This window comes from Lutra lutra, chromosome 14, assembly GCF_902655055.1.
Source record: "Lutra lutra chromosome 14, mLutLut1.2, whole genome shotgun sequence".
Taxonomy (NCBI): Eukaryota; Metazoa; Chordata; class Mammalia; order Carnivora; family Mustelidae; genus Lutra; species Lutra lutra.
In genome coordinates, this window is record NC_062291.1 from 49489093 (window position 1) to 49498451 (window position 9359).

Below are 9359 nucleotides of genomic sequence, written 5' to 3' on the forward strand. Positions count from 1 at the left end.
TGACTTCTTCTTTGCCGATTTGGATGCCTTTAATTTCCTTTTGTTGTCTGATTGCTGAGGCTAGGACTTCTAGTACTATGTTGAATAGCAGTGGTGATAATGGACATCCCTGCCGTGTTCCTGACCTTAGCGGAAAAGCTTTCAGTTTTTCTCTATTGAGAATGATATTTGCGGTGGGTTTTTCATAGATGGCTTGATAATATTGAGGTATGTGCCGTCTATCCCTACACTTTGAAGAGTTTTGATCAGGAAGGGATGCTGTACTTTGTCAAATGCTTTTTCAGCATCTATGGAGAGTATCATATGGTTCTTGTTCTTTCTTTTATTAATGTGTTGTATCACATTGATTGATTTGCGGATGTTGAACCAGCCTTGCAGCCCTGGAATAAATCCCACTTGGTCGTGGTGAATAATCCTTTTAATGTACTGTTGAATCCTATTGGCTAGTATTTTGGCGAGAATTTTTGCATCTGTGTTCATCAAGGATATTGGTCTGTAGTTCTCTTTTTTGTTGGGATCCTTGTCTGGTTTTGGGATCAAGGTGATGCTGGCCTCATAAAATGAGTTTGGAAGTTTTCCTTCTATTGCTATTTTTTGGAACAGTTTCAGGAGAATAGGAATTAGTTCTTCTTTAAATGTTTGGTAGAATTCCCCCGGGAAGCCGTCTGGCCCTGGGCTTTTGTTTGTTTGGAGATTTTTGATGACTGTTTCAATCTCCTTACTGGTTATGGGTCTGTTCAGGCTTTCTATTTCTTCCTGGTTCAGTTGTGGTAATTTATATGTCTCTAGGAATGCATCCATTTCTTCCAGATTGTCAAATTTGTTGGCGTAGAGTTGCTCATAGTATGTTCTTATAATTGTCTGTATTTCTTTGGTGTTCGTTGTGATCTCTCCTCTTTCATTCATGATTTTATTTATTTGGGTCCTCTCTCTTTTCTTTTTGATAAGTCTGGCCAGGGGTTTATCAATCTTATTAATTCTTTCAAAGAACCAGCTCCTAGTTTCGTTGATTTGTTCTATTGTTTTTTTAGTTTCTATTTCATTGATTTCTGCTCTGATCTTTATGATTTCTCTTCTCCTGCTGGGTTTAGGGTTTCTTTCTTGTTCTTTCTCCAGCTCCTTTAGGTGTAGGGTTAGGTTGTGTACCTGAGACCTTTCTTGTTTCTTGAGAAAGGCTTGTACCGCTATATATTTTCCTCTCAAGACTGCCTTTGTTGTGTCCCACAGATTCTGAACCGTTGTGTTTTCATTATCATTTGTTTCCATAAATTTTTTCAATTCTTCTTTAATTTCCTGGTTGACCCATTCATTCTTTAGAAGGATGCTGTTTAGTCTCCATGTATTTGGGTTCTTTCCAAATTTCCTCTTGTGATTGAGTTCTAGCTTTAGAGCATTGTGGTCTGAAAATATGCAGGGAATGATCCCAATCTTTTGATACCGGTTGAGACTTGATTTAGGACCAAGAATGTGATCTATTCTGGAGAATGTTCCATGTGCACTAGAGAAGAATGTGTATTCTGTTGCTTTGGGATGAAATGTTCTGAATATATCTGTGATGTCCATCTGGTCCAGTGTGTCATTTAAGGCCTTGATTTCCTTGTTGATCTTTTGCTTGGATGATCTGTCCATTTCAGTGAGGGGAGTGTTAAAATCCCCTACTATTATTGTATTCTTGTCGATGTGTTTCTTTGATTTTGTTATTAATTGGTTTATATAGTTGGCTGCTCCCACGTTAGGGGCATAGATATTTAAAATTGTTAGATCTTCTTGTTGGACAGTTCCTTTGAGTATGATATAGTGTCCTTCCTCATCTCTTATTATAGTCTTTGGCTTAAAATCTAATTGATCTGCATAAGGATTGCCACTCCTGCTTTCTTCTGATGTCCATTAGCATGGTAAATTCTTTTCCACCCCCTCACTTTAAACCTGGAGGTGTCTTCGGGTTTAAGATGAGTTTCTTGTAGGCAACATATAGATGGGTTTTGTTTTTTTATCCAGTCTGATACCCTGTGTCTTTTGATTGGGGCATTTAGCCCATTAACATTCAGGGTAAATATTGAGAGATATGAATTTAGTGCCATTGTATTGCCTGTAAGGTGACTGTTATTGTATATTGTCTCTGTTTCTTTCTGATCTACTACTTTTAGGGTCTCTCTTTGCTTAGAGGACCCCTTTCAATATTTCCTGTAGAGCTGGTTTGGTATTTGCAAATTCTTTCAGTTTTTGTTTGTCCTGGAAGCTTTTAATCTCTCCGTCTATTTTCAATGATAGCCTAGCTGGATATAGTATTCTTGGCTGCATGTTTTTCTCATTTAGTACTCTGAATATATCATGCCAGCTCTTTCTGGCCTGCCAGGTCTCTGTGGATAAGTCTGCTGCCAATCTAATATTTTTACCATTGTACGTTACAGACTTCTTTTCCCGGGCTGCTTTCAGGATCTTTTCTTTGTCACTAAGACTTGTCAATTTTACTATTAGGTGACGGGGTGTAGACCTATTCTTATTGATTTTGAGGGGGGTTCTCTGAACCTCCTGAATTTTGATGCTTGTTCCCTTTGCCATATTGGGGAAATTCTCTCCAATAATTCTCTCCAATATACCTTCTGCTCCCCTCTCTGTTTCCTCCTCTTCTGGAATCCCAATTATTCTAATGTTGTTTCGTCTTATGGTGTCACTTATCTCTCGAATTCTCCCCTCATGGTCCAGTAGCTGTTTGTCCCTCTTTTGCTCAGCTTCTTTATTCTCTGTCATTTGGTCTTCTATATCACTAATTCTTTCTTCTGCCTCATTTATCCTAGCAGTGAGAGGCTCCATTTTTGATTGCACCTCATTAATAGCTTTTTTGATTTCAACTTGGTTAGATTTTAGTTCTTTTATTTCTCCAGAAAGGGCTTTTATATCTCCCGAGAGGGTTGCTTTAATATCTTCCATGCATTTTTCAAGCCCGGCTAGAACCTTGAGAATCGTCATTCTGAACTCTATATCTGACATATTACCAATGTCTATATTGATTAGGTCCCTAGCCTTTGGTACTGCCTCTTGTTCTTTTTTTTGTTGTGAATTTTTCCGCCTTGTCATTTTGTCTAGATAAGAGTTTATGAAGGAGCAAGTAAAATACTAAAAGGGTGGCAACAACCCCAGGAAAATATGCTTTAGCCAAATCAGGTGATCCCAAATTGTGAGGGGGGAGAAAGGGAAAAAAAGGGGTTCAGAAAGAAAGAAAAAAAAAAAGAAAGAAACTATTAAAAAAAAGAAAGCCGATAAAGAAAAAATATAGAAAGAGGAAAAAATATATATATATTAGATAAACTATTTAAAAAACGTTAAAAAAAGAAAACGATAAAAGTTAAAAAAAATTTAGCAGAAGAAGAGAAAAAGAAAAAAAAATTGAAAAAGAAAAAAAAATTAAATTAACTGCAAGGTTAAAAAATCATGGGGAGAAAGCCATGAGTTCCGTGCTTTGCTTTCTTCTCCTCTGGAATTCCGCCGCTCTCCTTGGTAGGTGAACTTGGTCCTGGCTGGGTTTCCCGTTGATCTTCTGGGGGAGGGGCCTGTTGTAGTGATTCTCAAGCGTCTTTGCCCCAGGCAGAGTTGCACGGCCCTTACCCTGGGCCGTGCTGAGTAATCCGCTCGGGTTTGTTTTCGGGAGCTTTTGTTCCCTGAGCGCTTTCCGTAGAGTTCCAGAGGACGGGAATAAAGATGGCGGCCCTCCGGTCTCCGGCCCGGAGGAGCCAAGAGCCTGGGGCCCACTCCTCAGTTTGCCCTCAGAGAACAGCGCCCAATGACTCCCGCCACCCTGGCCTCCGGCCGCGCTCTGAGCTGACCGAGCCTGAGACCGGTTCAAGGCAACCCCGAGCTGAGAGTCACTCCTCGGCTCTGTCTCTGTAGCCGGCTTCCCCGTTCTAATACCGGTAAGCTCTGCGACACTCAGACACCCCCGATCCTTCTGCGACCCTGCGGGAGCTGAGGCCGCGCTGACCCCGCCTGGGCTTCACCCCAGTTAAGCCTCTGGAGCGATGTCCCTCAGCGGAACAGACTTTTAAAAGTCCTGATTTTGCTTGCTCCGTTGCTCCGCCGCTCGCCGGGAGCCGGCCCCTCCCCCCGCGGTCTATCTTCCCGTCGCTTTGGATTCACTTCTCCGCCAGTCCTACCTTGCAGAAAGTGGTTGATTTTCTGTTTCTGGAATTGCTGTTCTTCTTCTCTTCAATCTCCCATTGGATTTGTAGGTGTTTGCAATCTTTAGGTAAGCTATTTAGCTGATCTCCCGCTACCCGAAGTAGTCTCAGTCTGCAACTTCTCCGCCATCTTGACTCCTCCCCCCAAAATAAATTCAAAATGGTTGAAAAACCTGAGTATGAGACAAGAAAGCAACACAATCCCAGGAGAGCATAGGCAGTACCCTCTTAGACATTGACCATAGCAATTTCTTTCTAGATATGTCTCTGTGACAAGGGGAAAAAAAGCAAAAATAAACAATTACAACCACAGGGAAAAAAAAAAGGAAGAAATCCTAGGTATTGGCAAACCATGAAGGTACTGTCCAAGAAAGAGAAACTATAGGCCAAGGATAATTTGAAGCATATCTTGGTGCCAGCTCACCGCTGCTTATGGTAGATGCAGTGTAGAGTTACTTCAGCCCATTTCTTTGAGTGTCCACTTTGTAAGCCTTTCCATCAAACCACATGGAGTCCCTCTCCTCCCGCCTTCCCACCATGAACTTGGCATTGGGACTCACTCAGGTGTGATAGGTATTTCTGCTCCATGAAGCTAGCACTGAATAAAATTAAAACCCCATGCAAATGAGCCTTTATCTGAGCATTAAAATGTGTAGTCTCACATTGCTGGAGCTTCTGTAACTCATCTACCATTATTCTTTATTTTCCCTTGCTTCAACTGAGAATATGACCATGAGGTCCAGGTTTGGCCTGGAATGAAAGCACAGTGGTAGAAGGACAAATGTTATAAAAATGATTTAGTCTGTTTGTGGGAAGGTAGGACCCATATAAATACTTGTGAAATTTTCTATAATATTTGTGTTAACCTTGATGTAACATCCATTTTGATGAGGGCAGATTCAGGCAAAAACAAATTTCCAGCTACCATGTGCCTCAGGGTTGCCTACAAATACACTTAGGAGTTTAGTCCCCTTCTCTGAATTTGAGTGGAAGCCAGACTACAGAATAGTGGCTCACTCCTGCCACAGAAGCCCAGCAGAGATGCTGAGGAGAAGGAGAACTTTTTAAGCCAGTGGTTGCTAAGGACACAGCTTCTCCACATCTCTTACTTTTCTGCATCTAGAAAAAATCTGGGTATCCACTTCCCAGGTTCATTTAAAAAAAGAGGGGCCTTCCTGGTTAGTGATATTACAGAAACCACCTAGCATTCCTATTTACTCCATTCAGAAGAAAAACATTTGTGCTTTTCTTTTTCAAAGAGATTTGGGATCACAAAGAAAACATGCTTCACATACAAGTATGCAATGAAAGAATTATAACCTTGGTGGAGGCATGAAGAATGATTGACCAAGAAAGGTGGACTTCCTCAATATTTTCCCCAGGGCCTCATGAAAGCCAAGATCTAATCCAGCTCTTTCAAATGTAAATATTTATTCTTTCAACATTTATGCTCTGGTATCAGTGCATACATCACATAGAGAAAATTGTAGTCTGGACTTTTACCTCGAATCATTAGCAAGATTCCAGTTGGGATTTTAGAAACCCTTTGGAAATTGTCATATAATTTCCATGAAAAATCTTAGCAGAGAGCAGTGTGGACTTCTGGGAGTCAGTGTCACCACAGACAATGGGAGATAAATATAAGGATTGTACCAATAACTTGTTCTCAACAGTGACCAATTAGCTGCCCCCAGGAGACCAGCTGTGCTTTTACTTTCTGACCCTGTCTCTTCATCATCACAAAAGTTTGGGGGCCTGCATTTTCTGCTCCCTGGTTGCGTCCATTATGTTTGGTGACCAAAGAGTCTTCTGGGAAACATATCACAGAGCCTCAGACTTATGTATCAGCAGTGTCTTATTGTTGATGTGGCAGAACAAGGATGCTTCTCCACGTGGAAAGGTGAGGATGTGACAGAGGAGCATGGTGCAGTGCAAGGTGTCTTGGAGCAGGTGGGCCCATGACATGGAGCACTGCAGCAGGACCCTTGTCTCATAGCACTTAGGGCTGCACATGAATGAAGCTCCTTGTTCTCCTTAACTGGTGTACAAAGGTGGACAGCAATGTTGCATGGTAGGTGGGCTTCTACCCACTGGGTGAAGCAGAGCGAGATGACTCATCAGAACCCTATGTCGTCTGAGAGTCTGGCTGTAGCTCAGGACTGGGGACAGTGAAATGTGTTTGCTTAAATCTTTCTTTTCCTTTCTGGGATTTCAGTGGTCCAGGCTGCCACGTAGCCTTGCTGTGCTATAAAACCTTCAGTGCTATGGAAACAGTACTTCGTCATTCAGAGCACTGGCAGCATGAGAGGCATATTGGCTCCTCTCTGGGAAACAGGCTGTGACAAGTTAGTTTCCTTCTCCTCTCCTTTCCCCTCAGCCTAGAGCAAGCTCTTGATTTCTTAGAAGACTACAGCTGCAAGAGGAGGAAGTACTGCCCCCCCTGAGGTGATGCCTGGTGTGTGCCTGGCCTTGGTGTCCTGGTGAGTTGGTGGACTTACTGGTGTCAAGAGAAATAGGAGAGGCTTCTTCAGGCTGTGCCACTTAGGGGTGAGGAGTTTCGTTTCATGAGCAGCCCTTCAGAGGACCGGGCACAGGGTGGGTTAGTGAGAGAGACACATCCCACATAGCTGACCTTTAACCTAGCTTTGAGATGCTACAATCAAACAGCATCATTAGAGAAGTTACTCGTTGAGAGCACTGATGTAAGAGTGAGTGCATGAGTGCCCTTAAGTGGGTTAGTCCTATGAACTGTTGTCATTCCCACCTCCCTCACAAGACAGCATGAATCCTGGAGGGAGCACAGGGATGGTAAATCCTAACTTTAAAATTATGTCATGTTGTTAGGCAGCCCCTAACATCCTCTGGTCTCCAGTCTCTTCTAAAATGCTTGTGCTAAACTAGATCCTCTCTAAGCCTCATGTCATTCCACAGACCAATAACTCGTTAGTGATACTAAGTATGGATAGAAACAATTAAGATAAGTAAGACTCATCTTCACTTAAGGTTGAGAAATCATCAATGATAAATTTTATTCTATTTAAAAATATTTTATCACTGTTTTGTAAACAGCAGGGGCTCTGGATTGGGCTAAAGTCCTCGCTATGTGACCTAAAATTTCTGGAGCTCTCTAAGGCTCAGTTTCTGCTTCTGTAGAAAAGGGGTTCATGATTATTGTGATGAGTAATAGAAGTAATGAATATCAGTGACCAGCACAGTACCAAGCTTAAGTCCTCAATACAAAATGATGATGACTTGTACTATAGAATGTGTTGCATTATTAAAGGGAATATTCAAAAGGAATATTACTAACATTACCATTATGATTACTTAGAAATTGATAGTATTATTAAAAACCATATAATGTTATATAACTATGAAAATATCAACAACCCTGCCTACTGATGATACCCTATATAAGCATTACATTAATGATCACAACATCAAATTAGACTTTGAGGTACACATAGGAAACACTGGCATCATTTGCCAAGTGAGTTGCATGCTTTATCTTACTCTAACAAGAACATGAACAGTTAGATCCCATCATCTTCATTCTCCAGAGTGTGAACGTGAAGTTCACAAAGGCAACTAACTTTCCAAAGATGCCCCATCTCTCAGGAGTTAAAACACAGTATTGACCTGGTATTGAACTCAGGTCCTACTGACTCAAGAACCACCTAACCTTACAACTAAACCACTTTACTCTCAGCCTAGCCATCCTTTTGAATAATCAAATAACATAGTTGCTCCTCTAAAACCTTTGTGCATGCTGATTTTAGGTTAAGACCAGTAGTGATCCTGTTGTAGAATGAGTTTGGAAATGGGAATTGGGACAACTGTCCAAAAATTACCCTTGGAGGGGTTTCCTGCCATCCAACACCTGGGAAAGTTCCTCTTCCTGGTGCACCTGTTGGTGTACCTGGTGTCCATTGTAGGCAATGCGGTTGTAGTCACCATCACCTGTGTTGACTCCTGGCACCACACACCTATGTACTTGTTCCCCAGCACTTTCTCCTTCTTGGAGTCATAAGTGTGTGGTGTCATAAGTGCTGTTATTCCTAAATTGCTGGTCATCTTTTTGTCAGGCAGGCACGCCATTTCCTTTCCTGCCTGTTTCATACAAGCCTTTGTCTTTTTATTTCTTGGAGCAACAGGTTTCCTCATCATAGCAGTGATGTCTCTAGATTGGTATGTGGCCATTTGCAAGCCTCTGCATTACCCGACCATCATGAACCTGAAGACTTGCTTCCTCCTGGTCACTGCCTGCTTTGTTTTAGCCTTCCCTCTCATCACTGGTCTGTTAGTAAATGTTTTCCAGTTATCCTTCTGTGGCCCCCACATCATTCCCCCACTTTTTCTGTGCCATTGGCTTCCTGATTCGTCTCTCCTGTTCAGACACCAGGTCTGTTGAAATGTGGACTTTTGTCCTTGCTTTGTTTATCCTTTTGACATCCCTTATCATAATCATCATTGCATACAGCAACACAGTAATCACAATTCTTTGACTCCTCTCAGCCAGGGCGAAACAGAGAGCTTTCTCCACCTGCTCCTCTTACCTCGTAGTCCTCTCTCTGATGTACGACAGCTGTGTGTTTATGTAAGTGAAACCAAAGCAAGCGAACAGGCTGGACTCCAACAGGGAGGCTGCCCTTGTAAACACAGTGGTGACCCTGTTGCTCAACCCTGTCATCTATACTCTGCGGAACAAGCAGGTCCGCCAGGCTCTGAGGGAGACAGTGTGCAGAATGAAAATATCAAGGTAAAAAAATCACATGACCCTGTAGTGGAAGGCTTCAGAGAACCCTTTGTCCTCATTCTGGCCAGTGTAGCAGTCCACAGAGTTGTTGTGTAGGGTCTCTGGCAGACCTCACTGAACTCTGCACATTCCTGCCAAAATTGAAATCTGTTTTTTCAAGGCTACATTTTACCTTGATGTGCATAGGTATCATCTCCCCAAGTATTCTACATATTGATGACAACTGATTAATTGAAAAATCCTTTAGCGAATATAAATTTTTCCCTCTGATATAAACCATATGCTAGAAATTTCCAAAATTTAGTAACTTATATAATTTTTTCACTTCTCTCTACCTATGAACATGGCTAACAGAATTAATAAATATTTCCCAAAAGGCATTTAGATATCTAAAGGATAGAAAGTTGTATATTAGGTTCTGGAATGTA

The 9359-nt window shown here is 41.8% G+C and overlaps 1 pseudogene; it reads left to right on the forward strand.

The window, feature by feature from the left end:
* The first annotated feature begins 7983 nt into the window (after positions 1-7983).
* Positions 7984-8938, forward strand: LOC125085149 (olfactory receptor 6C74-like; annotated as a pseudogene).
* The last annotated feature ends 421 nt before the right edge of the window (positions 8939-9359 follow it).